Consider the following 13,403-nt stretch of genomic DNA (forward strand, 5'->3'; position numbering starts at 1 on the left):
TTTGATACTTCCCCTCTATAATTAAATACAAAATTATAGAACGATATGATTTAAATTCTATAGCTAAATATTATTGTGCAGAATTAAAATAACAGATGCAAAGCTTTTAAAATAACCTAACTTTCATATTTGCCGCAACATGAAGTTTAAAAATTCTGATTCGTCGAAATTATGGAGATCAAACGATGCATAAAGGATTTATTTGAAATTAAATGCAATCAATACTGCCAGCGAATCAAAAATCTGCATTGCCGGATAGTATATGAAAATTATTCAAAAATATATAAGGATTTTCAGAACTATTTATTGGGCGTAATGATACATCGTAAAGTTTCCATGTGCTTTTAATTTCGGTCATTTAATAGATTTATTCGCGGAGTTCCGAAAAGAACAATTTTCTATACTTTGAGCCAATAGGAAAACCATCTGCATTGATTTAAATTACGACATCGTAAGTTAATTGGATATTAATTCGCATTATTTATCTAATCCTGATAGTTTTCTTTAAAATTTATTACAAAACAATAAGTTTACCTGCTTTTTCTTCAACAATGCTATTATTTCATTGAATATTTTTAGTTACAGTAAAGAAGTTCTATAACCTGCTCTCTTGAAATTTTACGAGAAAGATTGAAACTTTTACTCAATTAACGTTCATCGCTATAAGAAATAACCATAAATTAAATTAAAGATCAGGAAAGGAATTGTATTGTTGAAAAAGATCAGTCTTTTAAATGTTTTGGAATTGTTTTGCTAATTAAATTTGTTTGATACGTTATCGGTATTCGGATAATAGCGATGCACGAGAAAATTCGAGATAAACAAACAAGATAAGATTTCGGAGTTCATTAAATAAGTATAGATTTTTTTTTATAAAGTAATAAATGTAAGTGGAATTGTCGGATGACGTAAGTTAACGTTTTAATCTTTGTAGCAATTTCGATAAAAAAAGCTAAGTTAGATACTTAGAAGGAAATTTGAATTGCGCTGTCCATACATTGCTTTTAAATATTAGATGCTGTAAAAAAATTATAAATACTGATAATGAAGTTTTGTAAAAATGTTTAGTAAAACTTTTAAACGGGGAAGAAATCGGTGTTATAAAGTTAACTATCTTGCTCATTAATTAATCTTTAATACTTAACGGAATCATAGTATTTTCGTGCATTTTGGGTTTGCATATATCTTGTAGAAATATAAACGAAGCGCTTTAATATTTGCACCGAAAGCGCTTTAATAATTGTTAACAGGTAAAGAAAGGTAGAACCATTTGTCAGATATAAGCTATATTTTATTTCTTTATAATTTATTCAGATAATCGGAAACTACATTAAATTTTTTCATTGTTCTTGTATTTAAAAAAAAAGAAACCAAAAATCCTTATTTATCCCGGATTTTTATGTGCTTATCCAATAGTTCTAATCTATTTACAGATTCGAAAATGAAAAAGTTGCTGGACAAGATCAATAACGCTTTCGACGGAATTCCATACCTCCCCAGCACTTTGCGTTTTCCTATGTCGGTCTTGTGTTACTATACCGGAATATTTATTCCATTCCTTCATTGCATCGTCGCTGAATTTCCCCTGTGCATAATGGATTGGTTCTTCTCAGCTGTACTTGCATTCAACTGTTTTTTTGTTGGGACCTATTTCTTTATGAGAAGAAGAAAGGACTTGGCTAAAGAGAACGCTAATAGAGATAGGATGTTTGAATTTGATGCATGATGTTTTACTAAACCATGTAAACTCAACTGGGATTTTTTATGAACAGACTTTTAATAAATTGTTTTAATTATTTTTGTTTTCGTTTCCTTTCCTTTTGAATGTTTCATTTATTAAAAATTCGGATAATCGAGTTACTCTTCAGATATTTTTTACGCTGCTTGAGTCATCTGTTTAAGAAATGGATCATTCAAACTATTAAATATTTTGTGATGACAATTTTGACCATTTCTTTCATAGAAACCAATTTTATGTTAATAACTCTTATTTACATTTTAAATTTTATTGCGACTTAAATATTAAAATAAAACACTTATTTCAAAGAGTCTTCACTAGACAACTAAATAATTTATATCTAAAACCTAAACTACTGGAAATGCTGTAGTTTTCTGATCAAAATTACCTTTCTATTATCAACTTTTAATTGATAGCATTTAAATGTTTTGAATAAAGAAGTCTTTGATCTTAATGGGGGAAAACATTGGCAATATAAAATTTCTGTGAACATTTGGGCGATGAATGTAATAATTGGATGTTTAAAAGTTTAAGTGAATAGTTATTTAAAGTTTACTCTAGAACGTTTTAAGTGACATGTAGTTCTATTTGAAAATAACGACTTTAATTTTTTGTATAAAATTAGTGAACCTCTTAACCATCAAATTCACCATAATGATGAAATATTGTTAAGAAACGTTTGCAATTCTTTATAATTATGTTTATGAGTAATAATGAAGATTAATTAAACTTGTTAACTATTTCGATCTCTTCGGGAAATGCATATCTAAATTTAGCGATGACGAATATACGCATCAAACACAGAGTATGTGTAATATGAAATTATGCTGTAATGAAATAATTTTTATTTGTTTAAAAATCACATTTATTGGTTATCTAAACTGAAATACATTTTTGCATATAAAAGAAAAGTAACAAAAAAAATTATTTTATTTTCCTATTAAAGAATAGTATTGAACAAAGCATGGCATCTTCTATTTGCTCCTTTGATTTCGGCTTGGTTTCAAAATATTTTAAACATCTCGAAATTAGCGAATATGTTTGAGTTTTTACTAAAATTGTAATTCAAACTGCAAATTGTCCCTACTTATTACTCCTGATGAATAAATTCATCATAACGCAAAATGTTGTACTTTCTCCATGACGAGTCAAAAACAATTAACTGGTTAAGTTTTACAATGCTCTTGGATGAATCTTTCTTATGTTTCTCCAATGAAATAGGTTATAGCTGTCTGATGATATCATTTAAGATAGGATGGTACGGGTTCAAGTTCTTATTTCTGTGATTGTGAGTCATGCTTGTTAACTTGGGGCATTTGCCGTATTGAATCAAATATTTTCAAGATGACGTGGAGCTGAACACAAAAGACGATTCAAAATGCCATCATGGGCTTTTTATTACGAATCAATATACGAGATCTCTCCTAAAATAAAGCCGTGTGACGTCAAAAAATCGTATACGCTAAATAAAGACATAATTTGCTAAAATATATCGTCATCCATTATTTCGATAAAATGATTCTTAATTGCAATGAATATTCATAGTTTAAATGCTAAACACTGATTCGATTTTGATGTAGATTTTCGATTGCAAATCGATAAGATTTGCATATATGGTGGCATCTGATTCTGAACCTACAACTTAGCGGCACAGAAATCAATGCCTTACCACATGCCACCATAGTATATTAAACATATGGTTTAACATCGAGTGGAATTTTTAAAACCTGCCTTGGCGAATCTCTACTAACACGAAATATTTTGACCCTTGCTAGTGTAGTGGTGAAAATAGCCTCAATGCCACACTAGATTTAAGCTGAAATCTGGGGGCACGGCAGTGCCTCCCGCCAAGTCGAGCAAAAACAAGCGGCACGGCCGTACCATCCTTTTCTCGAAGCAGTTCAGGCCATTTTCGAACCTCTATAACTTCGTTGTGGATAAAACTAGAAGCATGAATTTTCAATAACCAAGCAGGCATTATATAAACACGGTATATTTCAAATTTCATTAAATTTGAACCAGTAGTTTAAGAATTATAATTAGTCAAAGTTATGAATTTTGTCACTGACTGACTGACTGACCGATCATCAAAACTCTAAGGCACTTCTAGCAGACATAGAAGTTTTAAATTTAGAATACAATTAGTGTTTAGTGTATAAATCAAGGAAAAACTAAAATATGCGTATAATAATGGACGGATCGATAAATTTCTCGAAATTTTGAGCATTATCCATTTTGTCGGCGAATTCGTCGCCAAATGGTCGCCAAGCTCTGGAATCACTGGCTTGGCATCCGACAGCATCCAGAAATAAAACTTACAGCTGTAGATAGCATAGATTACCCCAGATACCTAACAAAAAGAGCTCGTGAATGCATAAACAAATATGAAGACGATGCTTCTATGACTGCAGGCTTGGAAGAGAACATAATTATAAAAATAGGAGTAAAAGTCATGTTAAGTCGAAATATTGACGTACTACATCCATACAAAAATGATTATCTACAAAAAGAAATGAGATGTCATCAAAAACATAACTTGTAAAAAAATCAAGTCTCGCAACTCAGTTCTTCTATCGTAAAAAGTTGTGAGATCCATGTAATACCAAGTCGGTCCATTTATTCAGTCCCTACTTAAGGGTCCTTCTGTCTTAAGTTATTACGTAATTAGCTAACCTAACAACATCTTATAGTGACCATATCAATATTAAAAATCTTTTATGGTTTAAATAAATAGATTGACTTGGCCATCGCATGAAAACACATTGTATCTTTACATTAAATTAGATTACATTAACATATTAAATTAGATTGTCTAGTGCCAGACCGACTATTGTGCATAATAGAAGGCCAAGCCTTCCTATAGAAAATCATTTTTCATTGCCCCATTGGCGATATGTGATGGTCTGAGGTAGGCGAGACTTTTTTATTGCATGCAATAGTTGGTCTCATGTGAACGCTGCTTGAGTGTTCTTTATACATTTTCAATAACTTTTTTAAATCAGAAAATTGCACTGAATCAAATTTTCTTATTGGTATTTTAAATATGGTATTACCAACCTTTGTGAAAACTTTTATTACAGAAAATATGACAATACACAGTATTTTAAGAAAAACAAATTAAAAGAGGTTCTGAAAAGATTAATGATAACGTCTTTTTTCCCCTCCATCAATGCTGCTTTATACATATCAAAAAATTTCGGAAATGGACTATCCATATTAGATTATTTGTATTTATAATCATAATAATAATCGAGGAGGATAAAATATTAATCGAGGAGGATTAGAAAAGACTCTTAAGATGACCAAATGCAGTCAACTTTTTTTTTCTTGAAAGTTTTTCAGAATTTCCTCGAAATCAATATCGTAGTCCTTCCACAACAGCTTATTTATTACATTCGAAATTGTGCCATTAAATTTAAACTGTACAATACGTTGTAATAATCTACTGCATCTAGAGCTACCAAATTTTACATATAGTGGCATTGTATCTTCGGTAGTAAATGTTCACTAATAAAGAATATTACAAAGTTGATCGAAATTTTAATGCTCACTCTCAATAACTTGGGAACACAGAATCGCAAACAAAAATCTTTTTTGCTCTAATTAAATTTGTTTCAAATTATATTTTAAATGATTAAAATGTTATTTCCGAGTAATTTTCCTCAATTTTTGAAAAATTGTTCAAAACTTATTTTTAACATTTATAACATTTATAGCATTTATAACAATGCTTTTTGTTGTAATAAAATTTAAGCCAAAATCATTTTTTTCAACAAAACTATTAGCCAATTTTCTTCTACTGCTCCTTGATATAGTAATAGAAAAAAATTATATCTTTCAACATTAATATTCTAGAAAAAGTTTCACTCTTTCTTTGACAGTATAATGTTTTTCAGGCGCACATTTTTTTTCTGTAAATTCAGTGATGTAAAATTCATTATATATATAATTCGATGGCGCTTGATACTATCAACAAAATGAAGACAAGAGAAACGACCAAAGCCTAAAACATCCGCACTTTACAATGTTTCAGAATCGGTTTACAATATTTCCTTTTTCACAATAGATTCTTAACTTCACTCCGGAGAAATGGAGAATCGAAAAGCAAACCAAAAATTTTAATCAAATATGCATGCAAAATGTTTTGAGCAAAATTTCATCATTTTTTTTTTCTTCAAGTTGAGGTTTCACATTTCTACTCCATTTTCACCCTCTTTAATGTTATTATTATACCTCGATTCTCAGTGTTATATCAGTTTATAAATCCTTTTCTATTTTCCATCTTTGAGAAATAGGGTTGTAGTGTCTTAATCTCAGCTTCAGAACCGGAAGAAATCACTTGTAAAACCTGATTCAATAGAAAAAAGTATTGTATAAAATCTTTCGGAACGAATATCCCTGGCCTGGAGTTTTGATAGAGGCGTGCCGATTAAGGATTCGTTCACGTCATCTGACTACGGGTAAAAATTGCGGAATTCCTTCCAAAGTAACCCTCTTGAGGCTTCAAAATGGGATGCAAATATAACTTAAATCTTTGAATATGTTAACCCTCTATAGAATATTCCAGAACACTCTGCTGTAAGAAAGACCAGTTTTTATGATCCTTGTTTAAGAAAACTGGGTTGATACTTCATTAAAAAAGGAATTATAATGTCAAATCAACAGAATGGTAGAGCTTGGAAACGGTCCGAATAAATTGTATTATCAAATCAACGTAATGGTAGAACTCGGAACACGATTCGAAAAAATTGTACTGTTAAATCAACATAATGTTAGAATTCACAGCACGATCCGAGTTAAAATTACTTGTTTCAGCATGGGTAAGAAGAAAATGTTAGACATGATTGGGATTAATATTTCTTCATTATTAAATGAAATTTGATTGAATATAGTTTTGAAATGATGGATATTATGGATAAATGAATAAAATTCCTGGAATTTATGAGGTAATTGCCGTTTTCTTAAGAAATGAAAGTTTTCCATACCTTATACAATGTTCTTAATTCAAGAGAATGCATTAAATACGACTTAATTTAACTTTTTTAATAGATGAAATGGATGAAAGTTATTATAACACAATAATATGAATCCTAATAGTTTTCTAAATAAAATTAAAATTTTAGGGCCATTCTTTATATTTCAGTCCTACGATAAATTTCATTTTAACTTATCTTAAAGATGCTTATATCTAGTTGAAAGATTCAAAATTAGATAAAGCTTCTAAATTAGATGCTTATGAAGTATCAAACGTATATATATATATATATATATATATATATATATATATATATATATATATATATATAATGATATTTTAAACCCTTAATTTAATCCAAATTAATTTCCAAACCTTTATCTTAATTTAGCCCATCGTAACTTCATTCTAAAATGTTCTCTTATTTCGTGATACAATTCCACTTTCGGTTTAATTAATTCCTCTGTAAAACTAATGCGCCATCAGTACTACGTATCAAATGAAAGTGATATCTTCTGTGTCCTTGAAAAGGTGTCAAAGGTCCTATGTTATGTAAGGCGAGCTATCATTTGTTCGTCCCTTTTTGCCTCCTCCTTTTTTACTTCTGCTTTTGTGACGCGCTGAGCCTTCTTGTAAAATAATCATGTCTGCCACTCGGAATAAAATAAAGCGAAATTAAAAAATACCAAGTCTCTTCATTGTTTCGAACCTGCATTCTACTTAAACCAAAATATGTTACATATTATTTAGCCGACAGGATTCGAAAAGCATTATATATATATAATATATCCTACTAGGTTTAGGTTGATTTTTGAATTTTATAAGCATTTTTGACCCCAAATTTTGGCTTGTTCTTTTTTTAATTCTTTCAGTGTAATAATGAAATCGAATTAAATATTTCTAATCAATACTAAAATTTATAACTGATATTGTAATAATAATAAATATATATTACTTTCAATTCTCTAATGACACTATTATTTTCCTTTTTCTGACAAATCTAGAACATATTTTCATTTCGAAAATTCAAAAATATTGTATTTGGAGCTCTGTTATGTATACATATTTATATAACAGAAAAGGTGAAGTCATATTGCAGAAATATTTTATTTCAGATTCAAAAGGAGTTCGGAGAAATTTGGCTCAGTCAGGGAAAAAAAAGGCGCCAAGCGGTGAGAAATGGGGGAAAAAAAGTACAGAATTTGTGATTTTAATATTTTCTTCAGTTTTATGTTAAGTTTATATTTATGAACTGTAATCCTACATTTTTAATCCTACTGAGTTTTGAAGTAAGTCACATTTATTTAAATTTTCACTTCTGCTTAAATTATCGGTAACTAAATGTCTCTAGTTTTATTTATTCTTTTTATTGACTTTGAAATGATTCTTTCATTTTGTTTCACGATCAGTAAGAAATCTTATCTAGGATTTATTAACAGATCTTAAACACTTTGACTTTATGACTTATGTTTGCAGAAAATGGAATTTTACATTCGATTTTCCTCCACTCCAATAATATTGAATTGAAATTGAGAAATTTTATACAGTTCGGGTATTAAGGATGATAATATAAAATTTTAACATATCCGAAATTTAATCATCCATGAATAGTTATTGATGATTCGAATTCGATTCATATAAATATTCATATAAATAGAATTGAAATTGATATTGATATTGATTGATATTGATGATTCGAATTCGATTCATTTAAATATTCATATAAATAGAATTGAAATTGATATTGATATTGAATGATATTGATGATTCGAATTCTATTCTTTCGATTCAACACGAGAAACTCTAATTCACACTTTTAAGTAAATATCTCTACATGATTCCCTAATATATCTAGAAATGATTACATCAAAAATTAAAAAGGAGTATGCAATAAAAATAAAGTTTTGAAAAAACAAACTCGTATTAATGTGTTGAAATGTTGAATTTTTCTATCGAAAATTCAGAAGTCAAAGGTAAAATCGTAAATATGTGAAATATTGAAAATAATATTAATGAAGAAAAATAAACTAAACCAAATTAATGATGAAAGAAAAAAAATGTTGAACATTCATTTAAAATGAATCGTTATGAATGTAATGAAAATTCCAATTTAATAAGAAGGGCAGCAAATTTTTACAGGCTTTGTTTTGGCCATTTAGATTTAATTCTTTTGCCTAAAAATTTATTTCCACGTGTTATTATATTTATTATCATGTAATAAATATTTATTTAAAAAAATTATTTTTTATTTTCTTACATTTTGATTTTTTTCCAGATCTTATTAAACTAACTCAATTAGCTGGAAACTGAAAGTTGAAAAATGCCAGTTGTTACCGCTCTCATGGTTGCCTGTGTTTCCATTCTGCATTTTGCTGTATCTAATCTGTGCCAAGATGTTTTATCAGGAGGACAAAGAAAAATATGGACTGCTTGCAATTTTCTGTTTTTCTTGTACTGCACATGTCTGATCTATTTCATTTTAAGGTACCCACAAAGTAGAATACTGCACGGAATGAATTTATTTGAATGGATTTATGAAGACTGATTTTGATGAAGCAACTTTGGAAAACTGACATGGAAGAGTAATTGAACCATTTTAATGATTTTTATTGATACCCTTGTAATTTTTAATAATTATTATACCTCAATGATAATAATTTTTTAAAAATTAAATTTTATATATTCAAATGATTTCGATTTTTTACTTTTGGTTTTGGGGGAGGGGGTGGAAATTAAGACACATGCAACGATAAAAATATGCAGTTCATTTCATGTACAGTTTAGAACTCTCAATTAAGAATTCATAATTTAATGCATTGTTAATCGAAATGCCAGCTTTATTTAAGTTATTATACTTTTAGCATTTTTTAATGTAATGTATATGGCTTGGAATAATGATTTGAGTTCCCGTTACATACATGAAAAATGCTATCCAAAAGTCCCTATATTACAGAAATTTGAGAATAGAACTAAGAAATTTGGTATTAAATTACTTTTTGAATAGTAGGTATTCATTAATGAATGGATTTTTGAAAGGATTTATAAATTTTAACCAGATTTTTCACTAAAACTGACCTCTCTTTACCCTCAGTTTTCAAATATATTAATGCATATAAATATATTATTATCCCACAACTTTAAGGAAATACCTTTCAGTGATAAATTTTATTTTTCTATAATTTCAGTCAAGTCCACCACGGCCTATGTTAAGATCTCGGTCTCGGTAATGGAGGGCTCTGGGTTCTAGTGGAACTTAGAAACGTTTGTGTTAACTTATTTGTTGTCATTGCCAACTGACTGAGGTTCAAAATATGAGGTCCATTCCAAAATTCCTTCTGTATGGGTTTCAAATAGAATGTTAATATAACTAAACTAAACTAAAATTAATCTAATTTCAATGAATCCGACATGTATCTTAAAATGTATCAACTCGTTGCTTTAGCTACTGGATTTGCAAACAAGCATTTTGCGAGGATATAGCATGTTTTGGTTTCCATGTTATCTATACTACATAATTAACTGTAAATTTTGTGAAATAAACATAGTACAAAAATATTTGAAGCTTCAGTCGTCTAAGATGTTTTAGACAAAAGGCACTGATACTTTTTTTTAATCTAACGTTTTAAGTGCATAGATTCACATTTTTTTTCTAATCTAAATCAAGTTTAAATTTGATAAATTTTAGTCCTATAATTAAAATTTAGGTTTGCATGATACAATATTTGTGTGTATTTCTTACAATTTTTGACAAATTGAAATTACAATTATCTCAATTTCGCCTCGATATCTGGAAGAACTATCCCCACTCGTGTAATTTTTGTAAAATCGTGATTTTTCGGGTAAAATATTTAGATTCGAGTCGCATACTAATTGCATAAGGATATTTTTCAATCTTATCAACATATGAAGAGGTCATTTAAATAAAAAAAATCATGAACTTGCTTAGTTTAACATGCTATTCGAAACAATCTGCTATATTATAGTATTCATTTTACAGTTTTATTATAATTTTGAACTTACAATCAGTTTTACCATGGTGAAATCAGACCCGTAATGGCTCTGTATGACATTGTCAGCATGAGATCAGATATTAACAGGTTCTAATAGTTAGCTATAAAAAAATGCTTTTTTGTGTAAAATCGCGTTTTTTCACAAAAGGCACCTACTCTATAGATAAACTTAAAAATCAAAACCTTATTTAAATATGAAATTATTAGATCTAAATCTTTAGAACAGTTTCCGAGATACACGAAATAAATTTATATATATATACAAGAAAGGCTCGTTTAAAGTTATAAGATAAAAAAACATTCTTCCCATTGAAACCTTTTTATTATGTTATTTGCAATTCTATTAAGATTCATGCAAAAATTCCATTCGCAATGTTTTTATCCAAAAGTCTTTTCAGATCATAAATGGCTTATTGCCAATTTTATTATAAATGAAATTATATTCTAATACTTTTAGTTTAATAACTGTTTTAATCCTGTACTTCCTAATTCCTTTAATATGCTTAAAACGGGATATTAATCTATTATATCTACACTGACAAATGCGTATATGGACGTTTGTTTCTTCACATAAACAGCCGAATGATTTTTAGAGTATTTTGAGCAAAATTCGTTACTGAAAAACAGATAAATGTCTGAATGTACAAAGAACAATGTAATCCTGATGGAAAAATTTCGTTTTTGACAACATGGGACATGACTATCCGATTATGAAATCTATTATTATGACCAAATAAATTATATTCATATTTTTTTTCTCAATTTGCTTAAATATTATTTACTGAGAAGAATTACGTATATAATATTTAAAAAGCACACAAGAACTTTATTTTAAAATGGTTTTATCCATTTATAAAAGGAATTTTTTAATGTTAATCATACAAAGAGTACGGTCTTTGGCGAGATTAATTATCGAATAAGAGATATTCCTAACTGGGAACCAAAGTTGGAAAGTTTATTCCAACTTCCACTTGATAAAATCTTTCAAAAACATGCGCTGTGAAATGTTTCATTTTCCAAATCTAGGTTATCATCAGCGGATTCAGTAACTTTTTGACAAGAAACTTTAGAATCCTGAATCACCGATTTTTCTTTTTTGTAATAACATATATATTTTAAATTTTACTCTATCCGTAATTTATAAATTAGTCATAAAAATTAAAGGAAAATTATTTTATAATGCACTTTTGAATTCGGAACTTTACTAAAATAACAAGGACAAATGGCGAGTCGTCAAATCACGCTGGAAATTATCATCATTTAACTGGTAATTTTTATGGGCTCTGGTACACTGCACGATGGATTGTGACATGTACATTTTGTGCCTTGGTCTTTGCGGTCTCTCTTTATTATATTTATAGCAAAATTGGCAGAACTCGTATTATGTTACCCTCAATATGATCCATTTGAGGAAAATCAACGTCACATGATTTTAGGTATTTGTTACGTAACAATAATAACGCTTTGTGAATTACAGACTATAAAAATCGAAATAAATATCTTAACATTAAGACAATTATAAAAAAAAGAGAGAATGAAATAAAAAAATATTTCAATTGATACTATTAGATTTTGAACTGTATAAAAATGATTTTCATGATTCTTGATTTCTTAATTTGGCATCTTGCCAAATCAGAGAAGAAATAAAACTTTTCACGTGGATCAGCGTTTTGTCACTCATTAGCAAAGAGCATCTTCGAACTCAACTGGGAAACAATGAATCAAATATCAAGAAAAAGTAACCATTAAAGAAGAAAAAGTAACGAAAGTAACAAACGAGAGAAATGTTTGAATAATTAACTCAAAAAAAATTTGAGAAGGTCAGTGAATTCGAATACAATATCCCATGCAGGTATTTTACTTAAAATGTATTAGAAAAAAAAATATTTTATAAAATCTCAAAATACAGTAAATTGCTTCAGAGATAGAAAACAAATTAATTAAAGATAATTGCTTGTTTTCGATGCTGTACTAACCTTTTTTCACTATCATTAAACACAATATTGAGGGCAATTCCGCCAAAGCAATACAAAATATTGATAACATTTTTCCATACTGAAAATTAAAATTTGTACTACAGTGTGTAATGAGTCATTACAAAATATTCAATATATGAAAATTTTCATAACTGGACTATTCTTATGAATAAAAGTTTGAAAAAGCAGGCTTATTATAAATAAATAGCTCAACTTTTCAAGTCAGTTAAAAGAAAACAAAACAAAGTAGGTCTTTTTGTTCATCGGATATCAATAATAACTGTTGAAAGTTTAAATTCAATACAGTTGTAAGTGTTCAATGTGACCCTTCAAGAAATATAAAGGATATCGAAGTAGTACCATAACTAACGCACCCCATAATTCACTCCACACCGGGCATCTTTGCAAGCCTCGTGTGAAGGTCTGAAAGGATGCAGTTATGCGTGTATGGTAGTACTAGATGATGCGTGATGGTGGGCTAAATCAAACAGCAGGTGTTTGTGTCGCCACTACCAACTGACGTTGATGATGCCAGTTTTACACTCAGCCATTTATAAGACGGCAAATAAGCAGCGCATGAGTAGAAAGGCTGGAAAATGCTGTTTGGTCGATGGCAAGTAATTGTCCCAATGGAAAACTACAAACCGCTGTATTGTATTTTTTCTTACTGCGCATGCGTTTGTAGAATTTTGCGAATTTTTTTG

The 13,403-nt window shown here is 29.0% G+C and overlaps 1 long non-coding RNA gene across 1 annotated transcript; it reads left to right on the forward strand.

The window, feature by feature from the left end:
- The first annotated feature begins 305 nt into the window (after window positions 1-305).
- LOC129972823 (uncharacterized) lies at window positions 306-1,798 on the forward strand. Its single transcript, XR_008784897.1, has 2 exons — window positions 306-451; window positions 1,434-1,798. It is a non-coding gene; the product is annotated as an uncharacterized LOC129972823 (long non-coding RNA).
- Window positions 1,799-13,403: the final 11,605 nt, after the last annotated feature.

Source organism: Argiope bruennichi, chromosome 6 (genome assembly GCF_947563725.1).
Source record: "Argiope bruennichi chromosome 6, qqArgBrue1.1, whole genome shotgun sequence".
Classification (NCBI taxonomy): domain Eukaryota; kingdom Metazoa; phylum Arthropoda; class Arachnida; order Araneae; family Araneidae; genus Argiope; species Argiope bruennichi.